Raw genomic sequence first — 27361 nt, 5'->3', positions numbered from 1 at the left:
CGAACCCGCCCGGGAGTCGAGCTGCAAAGCGGCTCCAGCACCGCGAAGAGGGGCTGCCAGCGGCGCCGGCGCCCCCGCACTCGCCCAGGACACGCGGAGGGGGTTCCGGGTCCCTCCAGGGTGGCCGCGGAGGTGGGGCGAGGGACCACGGGGCTCGCGAGCGCGCGCCGGGCGGAACCAGGAAGCGGCGCGCGCCGGCGCGGGGCGCGCTCGGGGCTGCGGGCGACGCGCGCGGTCGGGCCTCCGCGCGCGACAGGCGCGCGCGCCCCCGTGGGCCCCGGCGAGAGGAGAATCGTCGGCTGGAGCCGTCACCCCGGGCGGGACCGAGCGCAGGCGAAAACGCGCGGCGGCCCGGCCGAGGGAGGGAGCGAGCGAGCGAGCGAGCGGGCGGGCGAGCCGGAGAGCGGGTAGGAGGCAGCCGCTGGCGCCCGAGGGGCCGAGCGAGGTAGGAACTGCGGGGCCGGTCTGAGGCTTGGGGCCCGCGGAGGGAGGCCGGGGAGCTTGCTCGGGTGGGGCCCCGCGCCCCGGCCGCCCAGACGCCCGGCAGGGCCTCGCCGCCGCCATCGCTCCCTGGGCCGGGAGGGCGGCCGCGGGGACCGCGCACTGGGTGAGGGGAGCCACGCGGGGCGAAGACTGGAGGGCCGCGCGAGGGGCGTCGTGCGGAGGCTGCGGCGGGCCGGGATGGGTAGCGGGCAGAGACCGTGCGTGCGCGGGTGTCTGGGGGGGCTGCTGTTGGCCGCTCACACCTCCGTGGTGCAGTTACCCCCCGCCGGCTCCTCGCGTTTCTCCTTATTTCAGGAGAGGTCTCAGCGACTCCTGAGCGGGTGGGACGAGCACGGCGGGGGGCGGGGGGGCGGGGGGTATTTAGCCAAGCTTCAAGGAACAGCGCCTTATAAGGAGTCCAGACAACAAATACGAGCGTTTCGTTCAGGCTCGGGGGGCAGGGGGGTTGCAGAATCCCCCATCAGGACCCGCCAAGCCCCGGCTGGTGCGTGTGGCGGTGGGAAGCGGCGCGTTCTGGTTTTCTAGCCGGGGATAAGGAGTTTTTTAAAAAGTGCTCCTGGTGTTGGGGGCAGAGATGCAGTGTCGGAAGAGTAGTCCGTTGTGTCACCCCAGCTGGTCTGAGGCTAAAGGAATCTGGCAAGATGGTCAGGCGGATCAAAGAGGAAAAGAAGTTGTGTGGAGCAAGAGGCGTTTGCAGACACTTATAGCCAGCAATGATGGAACAGGCGAAGACTGGAAAACAAGCGCCAGTTTTAGGATGATTAATGCGAACCACAGGAAATTTAGGGGCAAAAAGAGATAGCAGTCCTCTCTTTCCTGAAGAGCCATGCCACATCTTTTTTGTTCTTGTTTTTCTTGTCCCCTCTGATCCTGTCATTGTATTTGATACCGTCGTATCAAGTAAATAGTGCTCAAAGTGGGTGGTAGAATGTTAGAGCTGGAAAGGACCCCCGCGGTAATGCTGCCTTCTTTATTGAACAAATGAGGAAACTGAGGCCAGGTACGTGGAAGGATCGGCCTGCTCCGTTCGCACAGCTGTTTAGAACTTCAGGAACTGAAATGTCGGTCTGAAGTCTCTCAGATCGGTGCTCTTCCCGAAGCATAGAGAAGTAATAGATCTTTCCCTAAACACAGTTTCATAAATTGTCTCTGGAATGCCCTCGGGGAATGCCCCTTGAAAGGGCCAGTGTATCACCTAATTATTAAACTGAGCTTAGGTCCCTTTTTCAGTCTTCAAATGGTGTTTATCGTCCGCTTGTATCTTAGATTTCCAAAGTGGTTGGATAGCCGCCTGGGCCATAATAAGCTTTCAGCTGTTGAGTATATTATCTCAAATAATTTTGTTATCGTTCAGCAAAGATAATAGAACTCTGCCTCTTTGCTCAGCGTTTTTCTGTGATGATTTATTTGTTTACATTTTGTTGATCACATTGTTGGTGTTCATTGACTATGTGTTTTATTTAGCGTGCCTGTCATTTTTAAAATTTCATTCCCTAATACTGTGAACACTAGATCAGTTTTGATAGTGTTACATGGTGGAATTCTATCCCTTGACTTTATTTCAAGGCTTCAGGGTTCTTGTTTGTGTTGGTACCAGTTTCCATCTCTTGGAAGATCACAGTTGTTAGAATTCATAGTGTAAGGGGTAGAAGGGGGCTGCTGATTTTAAGAAAATGTATTATGTGACAGTTTGTGATGTCTGTGGGTTTAACCAAAACAGCACCACACTTTTGGTCAGGTTGGTGTTATCTAGTAGATTACTTGTTTTCTGTAGCCTTTGGAAGATGGAAAATTTAAGCACCTGGTTGAGACACAGGGAGAGAATGGAGAGATCTTTTTTTGAAAAAGCTAAACATTAAAAAAAAAAAAAAAAAGTTGATTTCTATCACCAGCAGTTTGGTTATTGCACAACTGGGAGCTAAACTGCACAAAATCTTTGCTGTACACCCAACTAAATAAATTATCCCCTCTTCTCACTAGTCAGGATGCACATGTTTGCCCACAGGCTGTTAATATGAATTGTGTTAAGGTATTTAAGGTGGCTGTGTTTCTTAATCGGGTACTTCATGATATACATGATGGGAGGGGGAGAAAGTGCTATCATTGTTTGGAGTGTTACAACATGAATATTTTGGTCAGCACTTCCTATTGTGCCCCAACTTCTCATTTCATCTTCATTTTCTTGCTCTCGATTGATGTTTTTTAAACAGTTTTATTTACATATGCAAAACCCACATCAGGACTAGTAAAAGGTATCATTTGTTTGTTGCTCTTTGGGTACTTAATGTCAAATTGTTTCAAGTTATATCATTATATTACAGTTATTTCATATCATATTCAAATTATTTGTGATTTGTGTCAGGTTAAGTTTATGTTAATCAGTGTGCTTGTGATAGTTAATTTGACTTATTTTTGTATAGGTAATTGATAGAGGTAGTCTATAGAAAAGGATGATGTTGTAAATAGGTAAGTAATATGCTCAAGATTAAATTGCATGTTGAAGGTAGAAGCCAAGGAAGCTTAACTCTTCTAGTGCCCTACAAACATGTGTATCTCATGAATTTTCATAGATATCTGGATGTTCTGACCGCCAGTGACACGTATTTTCCCCTTTCTATTAGAGTGTAGATTACCTACACTCTAGTGTACATTATTGTGTACATTATTGTGTATTCTATGCGTACAATAGTGTAGTGTACATTATTCCTACAAAAGGAAGCAGAAAACCTCCTGTTTTTTATTAGTTTTTTTGAAACTTATTCTTTGAAAAAGTTATCTGACAGTTCTAGATTACTGAGCTCTTCAGAAAAATATCCTTTTACTGCATAATAAAGTGTCAAAATACTTTGATACTTCTTAATAAAAATAATGTTTAAAATTTTGTTCTAAAGTATCACTGTCTCTGATTTTGTGTGGTATTTAAAGGAAAAGATATTTCTTTAAATCTGTGCTTTGTTAATAGAACCGTTCTAAAATCGGAAGTATTTTTTCCCCTGCCATGTTGGAAATAACAGTTTTGTGCTTATTTCTGGGAATAGGAAAGTCAGATTTAACAATCTAGTTTCCACTCATCAGTTTTTTTGTACATTTAAATCGTGATAACAGCGATTAAAAATGTTTTTACTTTGCTTTCTCTTAGTTGTCATGTCCTTGTTTTAATTAAATAGCCTGTTTACATTGGATGTTTTCTTATGAGTGGTGATCCTTTACTAGTAAAAAACCTAAGCCCATTTGGAGAAGATTTTACATATCTAAATCTAGGCTATGTTTACTAATCAAAGAAAGGAGTAATTTATAGGTGTTTGACTTTTAGTTGAAGGAGACCCTCACTTTTAGTGGTTTTAGGGTTTTGGATGACGTTTTATTACTTTTGTTAGTTTTGGTCACACCCATGACTTCCTTGGAAGGTATCTTTGAGGTTTGGTTTCCTTTTTTTTAAATGGTAATATTGGGGTGGGGGTGCTTCCTGTTTGTATTTTCAAAATTAGGTCCACATGGTAACCTTTTGGTAGTGTCACATTTTTATTTTATATGCATAAAGACGAGCATCAGATGTCATGTGGTTTGTCTTTGACCCATCATACTGCCTCATGACAGCTGTACCGAGTACCCAGTTGGAAAGAAAAGACATCCCAGATCTTCCCAGCTCCCTTCAAGGTTTAGCTGCCTTGGAAGAAGTCTTAACAACAACTACCACAACAAAGGTGCAATTAACAGAAAAATGGGGCTGCCCCTTTGTGTTTTCCTGCCAGGTACCTAGAAAACGCAGAGCGCTAAGATAGAGTGAAAATATGTTATGTGTAGCTTTGACTGTCAGAGCTTTCAAGGGGGGTTGCCATAGCTTTGTATGATATGGAACTCCATCTATCTAGCAGTCACTATACCAGTTTTTCTGACCTCACCTTGAAGTCGTACAGGATGTCATGGAGGAGTTAAATAAGAACAAGGAGAAATTTAGTGTGGTGATGGTAGAACTTTGGAGGAATCACCCTCAATCATAAAATTCTTCCTTGACCCTCCTGGATAACCATTAACGTGGTAGGTCACTTTTAATATAAATGTTGGACTCTGAGTTATATGGAGCGTTGCGGAGAAGAATATCCTTGAAAGAAGTACATATAGTATTGTTTCAGTAGTTGAAGCAAGTGGCCTTTTCCTTGCCTTCAACTAACTTTATTATAAGAAGTGTAATGACTTAATAGACTCCTGATTAAATTGGCATTCAAACATGTTTGCAGTTTAGGGAGTTTCTGTCTTGTAAATTTTCTTTTAGATCACATCACTGAAGGCAGTACTATATTAGCGTGTGGCATGATTATGCATAATGCAGTTTGCCAATAAGGTTGATGAGTGTCTTGACCTCCCATCCCCACCCCCTCACCCAAAGTCAATAAAGAAGTATGAGTTTGTCACATACTGGATATTTTCTTCATTGGGTTTATTCATAATAATTACTTCCATTTCTCATGTATTATAGTACTACTAAGATGAAAAATACTTATATTGATGGAAAATTTTTTGGAAACTAGCTTGCAGAATCCAACACTCATTCTCCATTTGTTCTTCCTTTGGCACTCTGATGAACTCTTCAAAATTGTTTTCCAGATTTATATCTAGTATGAAGAGAAATATCTCCATATTCTGTGCACTACTAGTTTTTTGAGGTGCTTATGCTGACTCATTTTTTAATTTTACTAAGATATAGAGTATGGTTTGAGAGCAATAATGAGATTCTCAGAAAATATGAAAACTTTCCTTTCTGACTACTTAGAGAAGGGTTGGGGAAGACAAGGGGAAATACATCAATGAGCCGATCAATTATTGTTATTTGTTGGGATTAATTTGGTGACTAATATTTTCAATGCCCATCAGGCTAGTAAAAGTGACTTTGGCTTTACCCTGCAATGATCAGGACAAACCCAAGTGTTCTCTAATGTTGCTTGTCTTTTCCTGATAGGGGATTTTCTTTTGCATATGGGAAATCAAGCCGAAGTTACCAGTAACAGCCGCGTCCAAGATCTGTGTATGAAAAAAGAAAACCTCTTTAAAAAAAAAAACTCTTTACCCCTCTGGGCTATAACTCTACTTACCCTGGGCTCATTTGAGAAGGTATACTAATTATTTGCATAATGATCATGATGCTATCTTTAAAAAAGTGATCAGAAAATTAATTTTAAAGTACTTCGAATTATGCCCCAAACCTAAAAGTGAAGACAGTAAAAATAATACCTAATACCATTCACTTAGAGTGCCAAGCAGACACTGTTATAAGCTCTTGGAATGTTTTAACTCATGATCCTCAGAGAGGTGGGTTCTATCCTCAGATGAAAGAGGAAGAAATGGCCACAGAGAAGTTAAGTAATTTGTCCAGGGTCACACTGCTGCTAATGGCAGGGCTGGATCCAGACACAGGCCAAGCTGAATCCAGAAGCTGAATTGTTACCCACTGCACTTGGAAGAAGAGCGGGTAACTGTCACTTTGCAATGAGATGTTTGGTTTCTTTAGAGGTTTATGGTTCTTTGTGTTCCAAAATGGACTTTCTCTTTTTTTAATAGAAAATTTTAAATGTATATTTGGAATTTTTTTTTAAGTTTATGAAGGTGATGGTAGGTGTTTTCCAACTAATTTATATATTCCTGATAGAAATTAGATTAAAGTAGAGAAAGTTTTCATTTTAACTCTTAAGTTGTCCTTTGTTTCCTTTCTTCTGACGTTACCATGTACATCATAGGGGAAGAGCTATAAGCTGTCTCTTTGGCTTCTGTTTACAAACAAAAAGATCTTCTGTGTCAGTGTGGTTTGAGACATGCATGTTTGTTGACTGAGAATGCAAGTATCCATCTCATTTTATTTGCAACTTTATTTTGAAGGGATTTATGGTCCTATTCTTGTTTTAAAGCCAGTAATTGTGGTTTTTGAAATAGAAGGACTTAAGAATTTTAATTTGAGGGGATAGTTTTTAAGCCAGCTGAACTTATTGCATATGTTTCTGGTTTAGTTGTGCAAAGGCCCTTAGAAAGTAGTCTTAGAATGTATCCCTTTTCATATCTGATGCTTATATTAATCTCTCATCTCTTTTTTTAGAGGTGGATTGTAAAGTTAAATCTTGGAGACAGAATTCACAACCCTAAATGTAGTGATTTGAACTTGAGAGATCAAGTCAGGGATGAGAAAAACTTCAGTTCCCTGAGCAGACAGTATGGACTTGTTCAAATAAACAGAGGATGTTAGCTTCCAGGGTTGTCAAACTGTCACCTTTGACCAGGGTTGAATTTTCTTTGAATGTTGACAAAAGTTACAATGTCAGTGGAAAAAGCTTAATGTGAAGTATGTATAACTCAGAATTTCCTTATGTTTGTGTCAGTGAGATCCTACAATTAAAGCTTTTTTTTTTTTTTTTTAAGTGTATATATATGTCTGATGAGTTTAAAAAGCTTTCAGTGGGGGTTTCCAGCCTTTAGGTGAGAGTCAATTAGAAAGTTTGTGAAAAACTATTTTGTGTTGTCTAAAATTCAGAGCCTATAGCTGGTAGCAATCAATATGTTTTTATAAAGAGTGGGATTTTAAAAAATCCAAACTGGAAGAAATTTAAAATATCATTGTAGCAAATTATATTTAAAATATCATTGTAGCAGAAAAAAAGAAAAGAAACTGTTGAGTACTTAATTTGTTAGAGTACTAAAAATTAGGATTTATCAGCTTCATGATATAGCATTATATATATATATATTATATATATGTAATATATTCATGGTTTAAACTAGGCAAAAATATTCTCTCAGAAATAATGCTGATTCTATTTTTCCTTTTGTTTCGTGTTTCTAAAAATCATTTGGTCATCTTTTAGGCTTGAAAAAAGTAGCAACCAAGGTATCTACAGAAATATATAGCTCTTTACAGAATGAAACAGTCACTTCAGCCTGTGGGTTTGTGTTTTTAGGATTTGTGATGTTTCTGGTAGAAAGTAAGAGAGAGTGCTGGTCAGAATTGAACTTTGTAGAGTCTTACTCCAGAAGATACAGAAGGTCCAATGCACAGGAATGTAGTGCAAATATTCCTTGTTCTTTTACTGTTATCGTTTCAATTGTGTAATGATATATTAAACCCTGAATGTGAGCATATTTTAGAGATGAGTTTATTCTTCAGTGAGTTTAAACATCAAGTAAAAATACAAATGCATCGTAATGTGTAATAGAGATTGGCCTTCCTCCTTAACTGTTTAAGGTACCAAAGCAAAATAGAAAATGTTTGGCTTCCTGAAGGACATGGCTGCAGTGAACATGCTGAATTGTAATGCAGCATAATCCTTTGATTTTGCAATACCAGAGTAAAATGCCTAATTTTAAAGGAATGGGTCCATAAGATAACTTATTACCTTAATCATGTATTTTAAATTGTGTCCCAGAAATGTGACATCATCAAAATTTATGGTTTTGAAGTTTTATTCCTTAAGTGTAAGAGGTCTAGTTGGGACAGAACATATTCCTGTTATATTGGTAAATTTCAACAGGACAAATATTAAAACAGTAGCTTTTAGGAAATAACTCCTAAAAGAAATATATAGGCCCAGCATAAGAATAGGCACTGAAAAAAGATTTCTTCTGAGTTGTGGGATTCTGGGTGTATGTGTCCACTTTCTAGTAGCTTCCCATTTTTCTACAATAAATAGGTGATAATAAATAAGAACCCTGGAGAAGGAAATGGCAACCCACTACAGTATTCTTGCCTGGAAAATTCCATGGACAGAGAAGCCTGGCATGCTGAAGTCCTTAGGGTCGCAAAAGAGTTGGACAGAATTTAGCAACTAAACAACAACAATAAATAGGAAATACTTTTGTAAACAAGAAAAGAAAGTTATTTTTAACAAATCAGTGAAGAACATGTGAGAGAGCTCTGTAATAATGGAATATTGTTTAGCCATAAAAAGAAGGAAATCCATTCCTTCTTTTTATGTGGATGAACAGTGTAGATGAACCTTGAGGGCATTATGCTAAGTGAAATAAGTCAGACAGAAGAAAATGCTGTCTGACCTCACTTACTTGTGGAATCTACAAAAACTGAACTCCTAGAAACAGCAGACTGGTGGTTGCCAGGCGAGCACAGTGGGGAAATGAATGAGGGTGGTTAAATGGTACAAATTTCCAGTTATTAAGATGAATAAGTTCTTGGGATGTAAATTACAGCATAGTGACTATGTTACTATATACACAATACTATATTGTGTATTTTAAGTTGCTAAGAGAGTAGATTTAAAAGTTCTCACCAAACAAAAATTGTAACTATGTGAGTTGATGATGTGTTAACTAACCTTATGGTGGTAATCATTTTGCAATATATACTTATATCAAATCATTTCATCTACCTCTTAAGTTTGCACAATGTTAGATGTCAGTTATATCTCAATAAAGTTGGGGAAAAAGTTATTTTTAAAATGGCTTCTGTATATTGACTTATCTCAGAATGAGAAACCTGTTTTTATTTTCAGTTATTGTTTCCTTTTTAGGAGCAGAAAAACAAGTAGATTGTGATGTTTGTGTTAAATATTTGGCATGATGATATGATATCTTTTTTTGATTAATGATATTAAAATCATTTCATTGTATTTAATATTCTTAAGAGTTAAAATAACTTGAGGATTGAGTTGTTTCTTATATTTGATGGAGTGCTTCATATTTTTATATATAAGCTGATGGAGAATTATAATACTGTTTATAAATATAATAAGGAAATTATGTTATTTTACATGTGTATATGCCCTACTAGGTTGCCAGTCATTTCATACTGAAGGTACGTGTTTGTGTTTTCAACTTTTGGGGGGAAAATGGTCTTATTTAACTTCTAGTAATGCTGAACATTATTTCAATATATTTTCTGCATTTGCTTTTGTATTGCTTTCTCATTCATGATGATACCTGCAAAGGTTGCTAGGTGTATAGATTTCTTTTTCTTGTAATTCCATTAGTCATGCTTAATGACTTCTCTGTGTTTTTTATGATATTCATTTGGGAATATCTGGTAAAGGAAACCTCTGGTGAAAGACTCTTTTGGGTATATGTCATTGCTAATACAGGAGACTTGTGTTTTGCCTTAATTAAATTTGCATTAAATAGTTTACTTGTAATGAAATCTAGTGTATAAAAGCATTCAACATTTTAAGGCGTTTAAGGAATAAAAATGAAAATAAATTACAGGTTTTAGAATTGTGAAACATAGCTCTCTAGGTCTATCACTTTGCAGCAAATAAAATTACAGCCTTAAAGAAAATATGTACTGTTGAGCCCAGCAGAACACCTACATAATTTATGTAAAATTCAACTCAGTAAAAATCTACCTTAACTTAGATTGTACCTTGTAATTTATTATAATGGAATTTCCAACAACAGAATTTTAAGTCAGTTTTGGGAATAATAAAACATAAAAGAGATCATATAGTACCTTTTGGTGTTTTTTAATCCTAAATCCATACGTAGGTAATTCCAATTCATGAAGATAATAATTATTATTATTTTATTTTTATTTTTTAAGTAGAAGTTTTTATTTTATCTTTTTGGCCCTGATGCATGTGGAATCTTAGTAGTTCCTGACCAGAGATCGAACCTGTACCCCCTGTAGTGGAAGTGTGATGTCTTCATCACTGGACCACCAGGGAAATCTGATAGTATTTTGAAGATAATTATCTTTGTGTATTAAAAATAATACTGTAAGTGTATATTGCCCAATATGCCTTCATAAATAAATCCTGTTGATTTTATTACTTTTTTGCTTATCACTTCTTACCTCCTCTGCCTCCTGAAAATATGATAATCTCATTTAATCCAAAATTATGTTTTCCTTCGGTTTCAATTCACTTATAGTTGCTGATTTCCCCTGTAATCTATTTTATCACTATGATATTATTGTGGCCAGTAGATAATCTTTCGTCCCTTAGATATCTGAATCATTTTTACCAAACCATGAGATACTTTAAAAATTACATAAATTGGGGCCTCAAATTTAGTATTATATATCGCATAATACGGCATCTGTAAATTATTGAACATTTTAAAATTAATATATAAAGTGATTTATTGCTTTCTTCATTTAGAACTCATTACTTGATAGTGTTCTAGTCCTTATTTGATTTTGAGAACTTGACTGTCCTCACAAAGATAAGTCTTTTTCTAAGTCCTTAAATCTCAAAGTTATCTCTTTAAAGGAGCTCAAATGGACGTAAGATTCAAATGACTGTGAAGAATAATTACTTCTTTTAAAAGTTAATATTATAATTTTGTTTGAAACTTTCTAATTCACTTTTTGTCTCCTAGCTGCCAGAGAGCTTTTGGGGATTGTGTGTGAGAGTATGTGTGTGTGTTTGAGTATGTGTATGTGTTTCAAATACTTTGAAAGTGTGTAAAGAAATCTATTCCAAAATTTTACGATAATTGGGCTACCAATCAAGGTAAGACTTAGTAAATACTAAGTAAATATTGACTGACTGCTGAGCTCATGCACTGTACAATCACATATGCTTTTGAGGGCAGTTAGACAACAACTTGGCCCATTAAGCGATGTACTCCAATGGTTCTTAACCAGTGGTGGACTAGGGGGCCTTTTGAGGCACTAATGAATCCATGGACTCTCTTCCCAGTAAAATATACACACACACAAAAATTTGCATATGTTTCAAGAGGTTTGTGGACCCAGGTTACAACTCAGCTGTAAACAGCCAGCTCTCAGTTAACACAGGTAATGGAGATGAGAGACTATGGAGAAGAAATAACAAATCCTCCCAAGTTTATTTTTAAAACAAACCTCTAGCGTACCTTGTTATCTGGGAGCTCAAGGGGTACTTGTTTCCCCAGGGAACTAATAGATATCAATATACTTAAACATTTTTAAGATGTGTATTCCATTCTATAACTGTACCATAATTTAGTTAATCCATTAATAATTGATAGCTGTTTCTAGTTTTTCACTTTTATAAACAACACAGTAGTACAGCTCCTTAGGCAGAATGGATTTTTTTCACATTTACTGGACCAACTCCTTAATGTTAAGTTCTAGAAGTGGAGTTGCTGAGTCATTTGATAGTCATAGACAGTACCAGACTGCCCTCCAAAAAGACTACCCTGGTCGACATGCCCACCAGTAACTAGTGCGTGAAAGGGGTGGTCTTTTTCCCACGTCTGCTGGTTACTAAATGTTGGCAACCTTTCTCTCATATTTGTTTGTATTTCTTTGATTTCTACCACGGCTGGACAGTGCTTCACAAGTTTGCTGGCCATTTGGTTTTCTCTCTGTGATTTGCCTCTAAGGAATGATGCTAAAGCTGAAACTCCAGTACTTTGGCCACCTCATGCGAAGAGTTGACTCACTGGAAAAGACTCTGATGCTGGGAGGGATTGGGGGCAGGAGGAGAAGGGGACGCCAGAGGATGAGATGGCTGGATGGCATCACTGACTCAATGGACTTGAGTCTCAGTGAACTCCGGGAGTTGGTGATGGACAGGGAGGCCTGGCGTGCTGCGATTCATGGGGTTGCAAAGAGTCGGACACGACTGAGCGACTGATCTGATCTGATCTGATCTGATAATTAGCCTGTCTTTTGTGTTACAGGTGCTTGAGTTTTCTTCAGAGATCTTTCTGTCTTACATATTACAAATTATTTCCTCCCTGTTTTTTTCTTTTTTTTTGGCTTTCAACTTTGTATACTATTTTTATTGTAGTACAAACTCGTTAAATTTTTTTGTAGTCTAATTTGATAAATCTTTTCTTCTCTCATCTGGCTATTAAGACATACTTAGAAAAACCATACCTAAACCCAAAGATGGTAAAATTTTCATTTGTATTTTCTTTTAGAATATTTTATTGTTCTAATTTTTTTAAATTAATGTATGTATTTCTGGCTGTGCTGGGTCTTCATTGCTGCCAGGCCCTTTCTCTAGTTGTAGAGAGCGGGGCTACTCTCCAGCTGCAGTGCTTGAGTTTCTCATTGTGGTGGCTTCTCTTGTGGAGCACGGACTCGAGGACACACGGGCTTCAGTAGTTGCAGCTCAGCTTAGAGCACAGGCTCAATAATTGTGGCTCACAGGCTTAGTTGCTCCAAGGCATGTGGGATCTTCTCCAATCAGGGATTGAACCTGTATCTCCTGCATTGGCAGGCTGATTCTTTCCCACTGAGCCACCAGGGAAGCCTGGTTCTAATTTTTTTTGCATTAAGTTACTCAGTCCATCTAGAATCTATTTCTGTGTAAGAAGTGAGGTGGGACTGTAGCTTTATTAGTTTTCCTCAAGGTAACAATATTATTTATTGATCATTCACTGTATGCCCAGCACGGAGCTAAGTGTTTCACAAGTGTTAACAGTTTCAACCTAAATCAATTCCAAATCGATTTCTAGTTATCCAGAAAAATCCACCACTTCCCATTAGCTTCCTCTTTTCCCCATTGATAGGAAAGTCCCTCTTAATGTTTACTAAATCCTCTATATGTTCAGATCTGCTTCTTGTCTATCCTGTTCCATAGATTAATGTGGTTCTGAATATATCATGTTGTTTTAATTATTATACCACATTGTTTATTTGGATCACTAAAATTTTTTTTCAGAGAATAAATCAGGTGAGAATTCACATGGACTTCCTTTAGAATGTGCATTGGAATAGGTTTTTAATATGATTCAAAATGAATTTCACATTCTTTGAACAGATGGTGGATAATCACCAGTAGTTTCATTAAAGAATCACTAGATTTAGTCTTCTTAAACATATCTTTTTATAGAGATTATGTAATAGAATGTAATTTTTAAAAACAATATTCTGAATACTTTCAATTCAAATAGTGTCATTTCATGCTAACATTTCAGTAAGTATAGTAAAATTATATATTTTAAAATTTTAATTTAAAACCTTAGGATTGCTTTCAAAATTTTTCCTTCTAAGCAATACATAGAAGCAGAGTTATAATTGTTACTGCTAAGACAAGTATGAACTAGAAAATTGTTAAGAGTTATATAGGAATATGTGAAATATTTTGGTTATAGATAAGAAGCTTGTCCAATATAAATGTAATTTTTTAGAAGTAACCTTTTAAAAAAGCAAAAAGAAACAGGTGAAATCAATTTTAATAACATATATTCTTTAACCCAGTATACCCCAAATATTATTATTTCAACAAGGACCACATACTCACTGCACACTTAATCACTCAGTCATGTCCAGCTCTTTGTGACCTTGGGGATTCTCCAGGCAAGAACACTGGAGTGTGTTGCCATGTCCCCTTCCAGGGGACCTTCCCAACCCAGGCGTCAAACCCAGGTCTTCTGCATTATGGGTGGATTCTTTACCATCTGAGCCACCAGGGAAGCCCAAGAATACTGGAGTTGGTAGCCTATCCCTTCTCCAAGGGAACTTTCCGACCCAGGAATCGAACCAGAGTCTCCTCCATTGCAGGTGGATTCTTTACCAGCTGAGCTAACAGGGAAGCCTGTGTAATCAATATATGAACTAAAGAGGGACTTCTCTGGTGGTCCAGTGGTTAAGAATCTGCCTCCCAATGCAGGGGACCCAAGTTTCATCCCTGGTTGGGGAACTAAGATCCCACATGCCCCGGGGGCAGCTAGTAAAAGCCCACTCACCTCAATGAATACCCAGCACAACCAAGATTAATCAATTAAAAAAATAAACTACTAAGGAAACGTTTTACATTCCTTTTTGCTGCTGAGTCTTCAAAATCTGGTATGTGTTTTACACATACAGCATGTCTGAATTTAGATGCAAAGTTTCTACTAATACTACATGAAGTGTTCAGATTTCACAAAAGTTTTAGTCGATAAAGTAGGTTCACATACTGAGGTCATTCGAATAACCAAACATACTTGAAAGTCTTCCAGTAACCAAGTTGAGCCTCAGTTTTTAAGTTTAACATTTGAGTTGATTAAAAATGAAATAAAAATTTGGTTCCTCAGTCATACTAGCCACATTTGAAGTGCCCCAATAATAGTGTATGTGGCTTGTAGCTGTCATAACTGGACAGTGCAGTTACAGGCCTTCTAAAGAAGTAAAATAAAATACAAGCTGTCTCCTACTTTTAACATCTAGTTTACATATAGCTCACATACAGATAGGGTCTCTTACCCTCAGGGAACTGAAGTCATTGCTCTCCAAGGGAGCAGAATTTACTCTTACCTAAAAAAACATGATACCCCTAAAACTTGCCAACAGACCTCAATCCCAAAACGCACGCAAACTACACAGATGCACTTTTTCTTTTAAACTGCTGCGCTGAGGCCTGGTTGAAGCTTTACCCACATCCCTGGAGGCCCTTTGCTTTGTCGGGATTAGAAGAGCAGTCTTTGCTGGGAGAGGTGTGGCAGACAAGAGTAGAGGGATTCCTTGGTTACTCATGGGATCTCTGACTAGACATCCTAACATCTTTTCCTTCAGAAACAAAATTATGAAAGGTAATTAGGTTTTTTAGGATTGTAAATCAGTTGGGGTTTGGGGGCTTACCTAGGAATTTTTCATCTCTTTCATCCCTTTGTTTCTATGGGAAAATGTTCAATGTCATGAATAACAAATATGCAGATACATTTGGATTATGATTCCATTTGTAATGTGGCCAAGAAGGTGGGGGAAAGAGGTTGGGAGTTGCCTGTTATTTTTATTACAGAAGGTGCGGGGGTCTGGGTGTTGAATTTTGATGCAACAGCCCAAATTGTCTGTTGTCATCTATATGACGTTGCTTACAACTCTGGAACTAAAACAGCCCATACTGTTTTAGATGTAACTCAACTGTCAAAATCACTTTTAGGCAGAGTTGGTTTGTGTTTGGCTTTTTTTTTTTTTCCAGTGTGTCTGTGGTTTTTTATTTTGTGTGTGTGTTGTTTGTTCTTAATTTGTATGCACCGAATCTTAGTTGCAGCACATGGGATCTTTAGTTTTGACACATAGGATCTAGTTCCCTGATTAGGGGTTGAACCTGGGCCCCCTGTGTTGAGAGCTTGGAGTGCTAGCTACTGGGCCACCAAAGAGGTGTGTGTATGTGTTTTAGAAACCAGGTTTGCCTGGAAAAGAATCTTATTTATCTTTTGGTCTTAGTTACTCTTCATGGTGTACATAAAGTTGATGCTTGAAATTTGAGATCTAGTTACAAATGAAATTTTTCCTTTGAAAAGAACCCCCCGCCACCATGTTAGTTTAATCTTAAGACATGTCTTATGTAGGGGAGTAATTTTGAGTTATCATCCTGAGATGGTGATAACTCCACCTATTAATATATGTGGAAGATTGAAGCAACAGCTTCAGATGGCCAACTTGACCCTCCAATCCTCAGGCCTTCCTTCTTAGTTTATCTTAATGGATATTTTTTAGATCCCTGGTTCTAGAAGGAACCTTTGAAGAAATGGATAGAACTGTGCTATTTTGAACATTAGCTGACACCTAAGTCAAATTCAGTTGGCTTTTTATTTATTTATTAAATAATTTTTATTTATTTACTGGCTGTTTTTGGCTGTGCTGGTCTTTATTGCTGCGTGGGCTTTTCTGTAGTAGCTGTGAGCGGGAGCTCCCCTCACTTGCAGTGCGAGGGCTTCTCATTGCGGTGGCTTTTCTTGTTGGGAAGCACAGGCTCTAGGACTCTTGGGCTTCAGTAGTTGTGGCTCCCAAGTTGTAGAGTACAGGCGCAATAGTTGTTACGGACAGGCTTAGTTGCTCCCTGGCATGTGGGATCTTCCTGGATCAGGGCTCAAACTCCATGTCTCCTACATTGGCAGGCAGATTCTTTACCGCTGCATTCTCAGTCGTGTCCAACTCCTTGCAACCCTATAGACTAGCCCGCCAGGCTCCTCTGTTCATAGGATTCTCCAAGCAAGAATACTGGAGTGGGTTGCCGTGCCTTCTTCCAGGGGATCAAACCCACGTTTCTGTATTGGCAGGTGGGTTCTTTACCACTAGCACCACCTGGGAAGCCCATTGAGCCAACAGGAAAGCCTGGTTGGCTGTTTAATGTTAAATAAAATACTTGGTAGCTTTTACTCCCAGGCAGCCTTTTGGAAACCCTTAAGTTTAATATGGTGTTCAAAGTAGGTTAATTATAACTCAAAACATCCTGGTATATTTTACTGATTGTAGATTATTCCTCAATAAAATTGAGAATTATTTCCATAAAGGAAAAAAATCCCTTTTTCCCCAAATATAATGTAACCTATTTTAGAATATTTGAAATATTTCCTTAAAGGTGAAGATTTGAGCGTGTACAAAAATCATGGTGTTCCAAGGGGAAATTTGATTCTTTTTGTCTTAAAATTTTTTATATTCATTATATTGAGCAAAAAGATTGTTGTGTTGAGTTGAGAAACAGGGCATTTTCAAATATTTAAAAATATTTTTATTATACCTAGATTTTCACTGTAATAGCATTTGTTATTATAGTAGAATTGTACATATATTTTATTTCTTGGGAAAAAGAAGAAGGCAGATGTTTACAGGCCACCTGCCACCTTGTGCTGCTGTACATTGGTGAGGAGAAACTTGAGTCCTATTGTAAATTTTAAACTCTGTGCTCTGTATTTTTAGTATCTTGTGGAGATTGAATCTGCAAATCGCTGCTGAGAGATAAATGATTTGATTTGATTGTGACAAGCATGCAAATTATTCTCTATATAAAACTGTGTCTCCTGGGAAAAAGCTGGACTAATACCATACTGAAATGACCTTAACAGTGGAATCCTTGATTAGATCCACGATGTTATGTACATACTACAGCTCCATAAAGTTGATCAACTTCCACCAGGGATGAACAGATGTCCTGGCTTTATCAGAAATTGCTTTCCCATTGCCACGCCTTTCACGAAAACCAGTCATCGCCCTTGTTGTCTGATTTTGTTGAGACGCTTTTAAAACTGTTTTTCCCTACCCGGATATTGGTTTGAATGCACAGACTTTGCTATTTACTTATAAGATGTAATGGTAATCAGATATGGTACCCTTCTCCTGAAACAGAAATAAAAAGAGAATTAAAATTAAAAAATAGAAAGCACAGCATAGTCTGTATTTATTTAAACTTTAAAGTGCTTCATATCAGATACTAGAACCTAAGTTCCCTAACAGGCATATCTGTTTTTTTCACTGCTGTATCCTCAGTACCTAGAATAGAACTTGGCATGTAACAGATCCTCAGTAAGTACTGTTCCTATGACTGGGTTGGTCTGCTTACTTTTGTTTATAGCAGGAAGACCCTCATCTCTGATAGTAAAGATTGGTTGATGTTGAAGGTACCGTAATTCCATCTATTAATCTCAATGTTGAGGGTGTGTCCAGAGAGCTCTTCAACCCTCAGTAGGGCTGAAGTTCTGCCTATTACTCTGGAACAAAGAAAAGAGAGGGGAAAGCCAATTCTCTTTGTTTCCTTTGGATATCAGAGTTTAAGATGGAAGAAATTTGAGTTTACTAGGAAGGAACTGGCTTTTCCCCCTCCATTTAAAAAAATTGTGTTCATATGTGTGTATTACCATTTTAACTATTTTAAAGTGCACTGTTCAGTGACATTAAATATATTCACATCCTCTTACACCTATCACTATCATCCATCTCCAGAAATGTTTCATCATCCCAAATCTAAATTATACCCATTAAATAATAATTTCCCTATTTCCCCACTCTCCCAGACTCTGGTGACTACCATTCTACTTTCTGTCTATATGAGTTTGACTACTCTAGGTATCTCATGTAAGTGGAATCATGTAATATTTGTCCCTTTGTGTCTGACCTATTTCTTTTTTTTTTTTTTTTAAATATGACCCCTTTGCTTAGAGACTTGGCAGTTTTTTTCCCCTTGATTTTTTGTTGTTGTTATTAGTTTTTGCTTTGTGCCTAGACCTAGCAAGTGATGCATACACTGTCAGTGTCCAAGACAAGTTAATTCAGCAGCTTGTTTCGTGCCATTAGGGGGTTATTAAAGTTTTGAAGCTTTAATAAGCTGTGATTCCTAATCTGTATGCCTGTAGGCTTAGCTCCTCCAAGTCTTGCTGATAAACCTGCCCTGACAGTGCTACTGGAGATTAGTCTTTCTCCTTGTTTCATAAAGCGAATTGTTCTCCTCCTTATGGCCTGATTATGGACTGGAAAATTACTGGTCCATTGTTGTCGTCGTTTATATGGGCATGAAGACAAACCACACAGGACAACAGCCACGTGAGAAGTTTGATTGCGGCCTCATTAAGAAATTACACGCTCCTACTCACTACTTTTCTCTTTTTCTATTCTCATTATATCCTCCTCCCTCCCTTTCTCCATCCCTTTCCTTCCTTTCTAGTCTGTCATCCCTCCTTAATATCTCTTTCTTCCTTTCTTGTCCATTCTCACTTTCCTGAGTGATTGCCACAGAGACAGTCTGACCTCGTGATCCAAATGTAAGTAGAATGGTTGTGGCTCTCCCTCAGTCTCTCGTGGGGTTCGTGCTTCCTGGTGCACACAGGTTTTGTTTGAGCCCTCTGAGCGTCTCTGGCAGGTATGGGCTTTGATTCTAAACACGGTTTCGCCCCTCCTGCTGTCTTGTTGGGGCTTCTCCTTTGCCCTTGGATGTGGGGTATCTTTTCTTGGTGGGATTCAACATTCTCCTGTCGATGTTTGTTCAGCAGTGAGTTGCGAGTGAGTTCTCACAGGAGAAGATGAGTGCATGCCCTTCTACTCCACCATCTTAGCAGTACTGGTCATAGCAAAAAAACCAAACACCCTCTTCCAACAACACAAGAGACAATTCTACATGTGGACATCACCAGATGGTCAGTACCGAAACCAGATTGATTATATTCTTTGCAGCCGAAGATAGAGAAGCTCTATACAGTCAGCAAAAACAAGACCAGGAGCTGACTGTGGCTCATGTTATGAACTCATTATTGCAAAATTCAGACTTAAGTTGAAGAAAGTAGGGAAAACCACTAGACCATTCAGGTATGACTGAATCAAATCCCTTAGGATTATACAGTGGAAGTGACAAATAGATTCAAGGGATTAGATCTGGTAGACAGAGGGCTTGAAGGACTATGGACAGAGGTTTGTGACATTGTACAGGAGGCAGTGATCAAAACCATCCCCAAGAAAAGGAAATGCAAAAAGACAAAATGGTTATCTGAGGAGGCTTACAAATAGCTGAGAAAAGAAGAGAAGTGAAAGGCAAAGGAGAAAAGGAAAGATACACCCATCTGCATGCAGATTTCCAAAGAATAGCAAGGAGGGATAAGAAAGCCTTCCTAAGTAATCAATGCAAAGAAATAGAGGAAAACAATAGAATGGGAAAGACTAGAGATTTCTTCAATAAAATTAGATACCAAGGGAACATTTCATGCAAAGATGGGCACGATAAAGGACAGAAACAGTATGGACCTAACAGAAGCAAAAGGCATTAAGAAGAGGTGGCAAGAATACACAGAACTATACAAAAAAGATCTTAATGACCCAGATACACGATGGTGTGATCACTTACCTGGAGCCAGACATCCTGGCATGCGAAGTCAAGTGGACCTTAGGAAGCATCACTATGAACAAAGCTAGCTTTCAAATCCTAAAAGATGATGCTGTGAAAGTGCTGCACTCAATACGCCAGCAAACTTGGAAAACTCAGCAGTGGCCACAGGAGTTTTCATTCCAATCCCAAAGAAAGGCAGTGCCAAAGAATGTTCATATTCCTGCACACTTGTACTCATCTAACACACTAACAAAGTCATGCTCAAAATTCTGCAAGCTAGCCTTCAACAGTATGTGAACTGAGAACTTCCAGATGTTCAAGCTGGATTTAGAAAAGGCAGAGGAACCAGAGATCAAATTGCCAACATCCATTGGATCATAGAAAAAGCAAGAGAATTCCAGAAAGACATCTACTTCTGCTTCATTGACTATGCCAAAGCCTTTGACTGTATGGATCACAACAAACTGTGGAGAATTCTTAAAGAGATGGGAATACCAGACCACCTTATCTGCCTCCTGAGAAATCTGTATGCAGGTCCAGAAGCAAGAGTTAGAACCAGACATGGAACAGTGGACTGGTTCCAAATTGGAAAAGGAGTATTTAACTTATATGCAGAGTACATCATGCAAAATACCAGGCTGGATGAAGCACAAGCTGAAATCCAGATTGCTGGGAGAAATATCAGTAATCTCAGATATGCAGATGACACCACCCTTTTGGCAAAAATGCAAAGAGGAACTAAAGAGCTTCTTGATGAAAGTGAAAGAGGAGAGTGAAAAAGCTGGCTTAAAATTCAGCATTCAAAAACAAAGATCATGGCATCCGGTCCCATCACTTCATGGCAAATAGATGGGGAAACAATGGAAACAGTGACAGACTTTATTTTCTTGGGCTCCAAAATCACTGCAGATGGTGACTGCAGCCATGAAATTTAAAAGACGCTTGCTTCTTGGAAGAAAAGCTATGACAAACCTAGACAGCATATTAAAAAGCAGAGATGTTACTTTGCTGACAAAGTTCTGTCTAGTCAAACCTATGGTTTTTCCAATAATCATGTATTGATGTGAGAGTTGGACTACAAAGAAAGCTGAGCGCCTGATTGCTGCTTTTGAACTGTGGTGTTGGAGAAGGTTCCTGAGAGTCCCTTGGACTGCAAGGAGATCCAACCAGTCAATCCTAAAGAAAATCAGTCCTGAATATTCATTGGAAAGACTGATGCTGAAGCTAAAACTCCAATACTTTGGCCACCTGCTGCAAAGAACTGACTCATTTAAAAAGACCCTGATGCTGGGAAAGATTGAAGGCAGGAGGAGAAGGGGACAACAGAGGATGAGATAGTTGGATGGCATCACCGACTCAATGGACATGAGTTTGAGCAAGCTCCAGAAGTTGGTGATAGACAGGGAAACCTGGCATGCTGCGGTCCATGGGGTTGCATAGAGTCAGACACGACTGAGCAACTGAACTGAACTCCACCAGGTCTATCTGGAGGAACAGGGAAACAGAGGGTTCAGTTCAGTTCGGTTCAATTCAGTTGCTCAGTAGTGTCCGACTCTAATAAGAGAACTAAATTCTTATTTTTTTAGAGGATAGAAAATAACTTGTTGAGAAAAGAGAGAAATACACTGGGAGGTGTGATTAGCAAGAAAGCAAAGAGGAAGAGAGAGGGAGCATCTTGGAGGATGATTTAAAAAATAACCCGTGCATTCGAGATTTCAAGCAGAATCTTAATCCATGGACTGTTTTCCTTGGGACTTGGGGCCACTACTCCCATTTAAGGCAGAGCGAGTAGTGGTGTCAGTCGCTCAGTTGTGTCCAACTCTTAGTGACCCCATAAACTGTAGCCCACCAGGCTTCTCTGTCCATGGGATTCTGCAGGCAAGAATACTGGAGTAGGTTGCCATTCCCTTCTCCAGGGGATCTTCCTGACCCAGGGATTGAACCCAGATCTCCTGCATTGCAGGCAGATTCTTTACCATTTGAGCTACAGGGAATCCCCAAAGGACTGTTCTAGAGCCTCTTAAAACATCAAACATAGAGTTGGTTCTCTCTCTGTATCCCCTACTCATTGCTCTGGGCAGATCACTTCTGCCTTCTCTGATTCCATTTCTCAGTCTGTAAAATGAAGGATCAGCAGATTCAGAACCATAAGACTTTGAGCCAAAGCCATGAGACTATGAAAGGTATTCTTTAAATTGAGTTTTTATGTTGTCAATAAATGAAGGTGTTAGTATGCTAGAGACAGAAGTATTAACAATGAAAAATTACCCAACGCCCAGACTGGCTCCTGTTGGAGAGGTGGAAATGGTCGTGATGGAATTCAGATAACCTCAGGGCCCTGGGATTTCTGAAGTTCAGAACAGTTAGAGAATCTTCCAATCTTTCCTTCTTAAATGTGAATAGACATCTATTGCCATTATTGCTTTGTCCCCACTTCTCCCAAATTTAGATCACCAGTATTTATAAAGTTTACCAGTCACAAATAGATTCTTGCATTTCCCATCCCTTTTTATAGGGACCTCTTTCAGTTCAGTATGCTTTTACTGGCACTGACTTTGGTTTTCTTTACAGCAGCAGCTGCTAATTACTGACAGCTTTTGAGCAAGCAGCTTGTCATTTTTGGCAGGGATAGGGACCATCCATAGCAATTCAAGACTATATTTTCATTTGCTAAATTTACTTTGCTACATGAAAATACATCTAGAGTTAAAACATAGTCTGTAGTCAGAGGTGGCTGTATTTGCTGAAACATTTCCCTGAGTTGGCATTTGGTCCTGTAGTTGAAGGACTCTCAGGTGATAAAGCAAAGGTTCAGTGTCTATCAGACCAATGCCATTAGTCCTGAGTCAACCTTCTAATGTTAATGAACATTCTCGATGTAGAAGCTCATCATCTTGTTTTGTCACAATAGTAAATCTCTCTGGATTGCATTTGGTAGTAAGCACGGTAGATACGTTGAGCTTTCCATTTATATTCAGCTTCTTTCTTGAGACATAATTAATAGAAAGAAAGTTTAGTTTGCATAAAGAAGAAGCTTTCTTTGGAATTTCAGCTCATATCATCATGATCACATTTCATGTAATTTTCCTCTTTGAAATCACCTCGAGGAGGTGTTAGCTCTGTTTTACACACTTGTCACGATGTTGATAGAATGGTACAGCTTGCAATTGTATTTACCTTGGTTAGCACCAGTGATGAGTCAAAACCTCCATCACAGTTTCTATAAAGTGTGATTCAGTCCCATTATTCCTGTAATAAGGATTCAAGTTAATGACCTCCGCAGTGTTAAAAATAACATCTCAAAGGAAATAACTGACCTACCATTCTTTCCCCCTAATTTAGGTTCTTTTTGTAACATAGAGGTCTGCCAAAATTATATTTAATTTAAAACACAGTTATTGACTGTCTACCGTGTTCCTAGTACTATGTTGAGGAAATCAAAATGAATGAACGATTCCTGCCCTGGATAACTTACAGTCTAGTAGGTGAATAACAGATAACTCAGAAATGCTTTGGTTCTTATGCCCAGAGTAGGGTAAACTCTAATTCTAGAGAGGTAAAGTGTTCCATCTTTTTTTAAAAATCAGATGCTCAAAATGATAAAAGGCATAAGATACAAGCATTGTGTTGGAGTTTTTGTTGTTGTTGTTGTTTGAGCTAAATATTTTAAAGATTGTATGAAGCTCTCCTTTCATAAGACCCTGGAATTGCCAGGTGCCCCTGTCCCAGATTACCCGGTGTCACAGGAATTCAGATGTGGTCTTCCACATCAGAGCACCTCTCCATGCCTTGGCTTGGTAAACCCCAAATGATCTCCTAAAGGTCAGCTAGTATCTACTGGGCACTGTGCACAGTGACGCAGTTATTTCTGCATTTGTTGTGTTAGGTATATAATTATTATAGGAATTTACCATTCACATCATGTCTCTAACTTAAGATGCACATCAGCGTCGGGTAGCTTGATGTTTAGTTATCCTGCAAGTAGTTACCAGGATAACTGACTTCAGTATCTTTTACTATCCTATCTTACCCGCTAGAATATTTCACAAGTTGTTTTCACGTCTATAATAGTGATATTGTCCCTTTAATGAGAAATGTTTTCTGCCAGTAGAAAGCCTGAGTTTAGAAGGATCTCTGGTAAATATTGGTAAGAGATAATAATGTAGCTAATGAAAGCCCAGTAAGGAATTTGGGAACAAATAGAATAAAGGTAACCACTCTGCTTCTCATAGGAAATGTCACAGTGTTGCTTCTTTGTTTTATTTATCTATTTATTAGGCTGTGCTGGGTCTTTGCTGCTGTGTGAGCATTTCTCTAGTTGTGGCGAGCGGGGACTACTCTCTAGTTGCAGTACTCAGGCTTCTCATTGCGGTGGCTTCTCTTGTCGCAGAGCTCAAGAGCCACATAGGTTCAAGGACACACAGGTTTCAACAGTTCTGGCTCCCAGGCTCTAGAGTCCGGGCTCAATAGTTATGACGCATGGGCTTAGTTGTTCTGTGGTATGTGGGATCTTCCCGGACCAGGGCTCAAACCCGTGTCTCCTGCATTGGCAGGCATGTTCTTTACCATTGAGCCACTAGGGAAGCCCCACAAAGTTAATTCTGACCACTGGTGGTCAGGATCTAGGTTTAGGCCTCTTTGAAAAATCACCCACCCCCAGCACGATTCTCGTTAATTCTCCCACTCCTTTTTGTAATCTAAAGCTTTTGGCTGATTTCTGATTTGATTGAGAAGAGTGAAGGTGAACCAGCAGATTCCTAATACGGCCTCCTTTGTTTGAAAGCTTGGCATCCTGATGTTCTCAGGCCTTTAGGGAAGGGAGTCCTATTTAAAACATTTTGGAAAAAAAAAATTGGGAGATTGTCAAATAATTTTTGTTATCCGTGAGTTACACTTTGTTAATTCGATTTGCAGCTTTTATCATAAAACAATGTTAAACCACAGGTATCATAGTCAAGAAAAGCTCACTTGATCAGGTGAAGTTTTTAATAAATAAAGCCCAGGGGTTGAGGGAGAAGGCAATAGCACCCCACTCCAGTACTCTTGCCTGGAGAATCCCGTGGACGGAGGAGCCTGGTAGGCTGCAGTCCATGGGGTCGTGAAGAGTCGGACACGACTGAGTGACTTCCCTTTCACTTTTCACTTTCATGCATTGGAGAAAGAAATGGCAACCCATTCCAGTGTTCTTGCCTAGAGATTCCCAGGGACTGGGAAGCCTGGTGGGCTGCCGTCTATGGGGTCGCACAGAGTCGGACACGACTGAAGTGACTTAGCAGCAACAGCAGCAGCAAGGGTTGAGAGTGTGAGCACTGGAAATGGGCAGCTTAGTGCTGATCCCATCTCCTCCACTTGTGGCAGGACTATGGGCAAATTTTTCACCTCTTAAGCCTGCTTCCTCTTAAATAGAATGGGGATAATGGACTTCCCTGGTGGCTCAGACAGTAAAGAATCCGCCTGCAATGCAGGAGACCATGGTTCTATTCCTGGGTCGGGAAGATCGTCTGGAGAAGGGATAGGCTACCCACTCTAGTATTCTTGGGCTTCCCTTGTGGCTCAACTGGTAAAGAATCTGCCTGCAAAGCAGGAGACCTGGGTTGGGAAGATCCCCTGGAGAAGGGAGTGGCTAAGCACTCCAGTAATCTGGCCTGGAGTATTCAGCGGACTGTATAGTCCGTGGCATTGCAAATAGTCAGACACAACTGAGCGACTTTCTGTAAGCCTGCTTCCTCTTAAATAGAATGGGGATAATAATCCTACTGCCTCATAGGACTGTCATAAGGATTAAATGAGGGTGCATATAACATGCACACCACAATACATGATGTAGTAAGAGCTCCTTGAATGCTTCTGTTCTTCTGTTACTCTTATTCTTGTTACTACGGCTTCTGCTGCTACTGCTGCTAAGTTGCTTCAGTCGTGTCCGACTCTGTGCGACCCCAGAGATGGCAGCCCACAAGGCTCCCCCGTCCCTGGGATTCTCCAAGCAAGAACACTGGAGTGGGTTGCCATTTCCTTCTCCAAGTACTCCCTATTTTTTCCTTTCCCGTGCTAATTCCTTTGTTATTTAAGATTTGGTGATTAAATGTAAAAGTCTTGAAAACTTAATAGTTTGTGCTGTTTCCAACATGAAATAGTTTCTGGTGTGGGTAGCAATAGTTAATTCAGCATATATAACAACCGAATAAGTTTCTCCTTGAACTCCAAACTGTCATTTCAAAGGAGGTATTCTCAGAGTGGGGTTACGTACCCTCCATCATCAAAGCCTAGAATCTTTATGAAAGCTTGTCTCACAAGAAGCCTGTGTCTGTGCTGCTGCCACCACCTGAGACTACTTGAGTTGGACGCCACACGGAGCTGTGACATGCTGGTAGGGGTCCTTCCCAAGGAGCCTGTGACATGCTGGCAGGAGCCCTTCCCAAGCAGCCTGTGACACACTGGCAGGAACCCTTCCCAAGGGCCCGTCACAGTTTCTTATAAGCTGGATATAGATAGCTAAGCCAGGAATTGATCTGGTTCAGAAAACTTAAAAAGTCTTCCTTTTTCCTTCCCTCTTCTTCACTTTTAAACTAAAAAGATTTAATTTTTTTGCCTCTGGGAAGGTTAAATGCCTAGATGCTCTCTTGAAGTCTATGTGAGAATGCAATATTGTTTCTTTGTGGGTAAGGGGTCTTTAATATTGTTCCACAACTATTAAGGGTTGCTACCTAACAAAGATTTAAGATCATATTTTCTATCTTCTTCCCCCTTTTGTTACTAGTTGTACAGTCTTTTCACCATGTTTTGTCTAAGGAAATGTATCTCCCTTGTATATGTGCATTTGCTGATTGTCAGCACTGAACCTGGCCAGTGCCTTAGCATGTTGGATAGCTGGTTGGACTTTAGTTAGAGAAGAGGAAAGCTAAAGATTTATTTTTAAATCAGTCAACTAGGGGCCTTCTATGTGGCCACATTTATTATAGACAAAATGCCACTTTATTTTTAGGTGGAGACTTCTGGAGCATTAGTATTGATATAAAGCCTAGGATGGTTCCAAACCTCGTGTTGAAGTCCACATTAAATCTGGTAGTTCTTGAGTCCCACTGCTGTTTAGAGTGTGGCTCCATGTGATCTTATTGTCTTTAACTTAGTCAAGTGAGACACCACATTACATAGGTTCTAGGTCTTGCACTTGCTTTGTTTTTCTCTGGAGCTTTACTGGAAACCGAATGCTGTTGCGTACTAGCTACAGAAGCAGGAGGGGAAGTTGGCAAGAATTAACTGCTTTCTGTTTGGTCTGTCTGAGGCAGCTGACCTTTTGGAAGGAAATCGCTGCTCTTTGCTTCTTCCTGTAACAGTGCAGCCTGTGAAAGAACATATACACAGAAGGGTTCTGCCGCTATCCTGGCTGCTGGCTTGGCGTGTAAGCTGTTAGTTAAGAG

At 39.7% G+C, this 27361-nt stretch overlaps 1 protein-coding gene across 5 annotated transcripts in view; it reads left to right on the top strand.

Moving 5' to 3' along the window:
* Positions 1–282: 282 nt before the first annotated feature.
* Positions 283–27361, top strand: part of STAT5B (signal transducer and activator of transcription 5B) — a 65749-nt gene continuing 38670 nt past the window's right edge. For 3 of the 5 annotated variants that reach the window (XM_005220673.5, XM_059877733.1, XM_059877732.1), the window contains exon 1: positions 283–445. The gene's annotated coding sequence lies outside the window, so the exon portion shown is untranslated. 5 annotated transcript variants of the gene reach the window in all.

This window comes from Bos taurus, chromosome 19, assembly GCF_002263795.3.
Source record: "Bos taurus isolate L1 Dominette 01449 registration number 42190680 breed Hereford chromosome 19, ARS-UCD2.0, whole genome shotgun sequence".
Taxonomy (NCBI): Eukaryota; Metazoa; Chordata; class Mammalia; order Artiodactyla; family Bovidae; genus Bos; species Bos taurus.
This window is presented reverse-complemented; position numbering and strand designations above follow the sequence as displayed.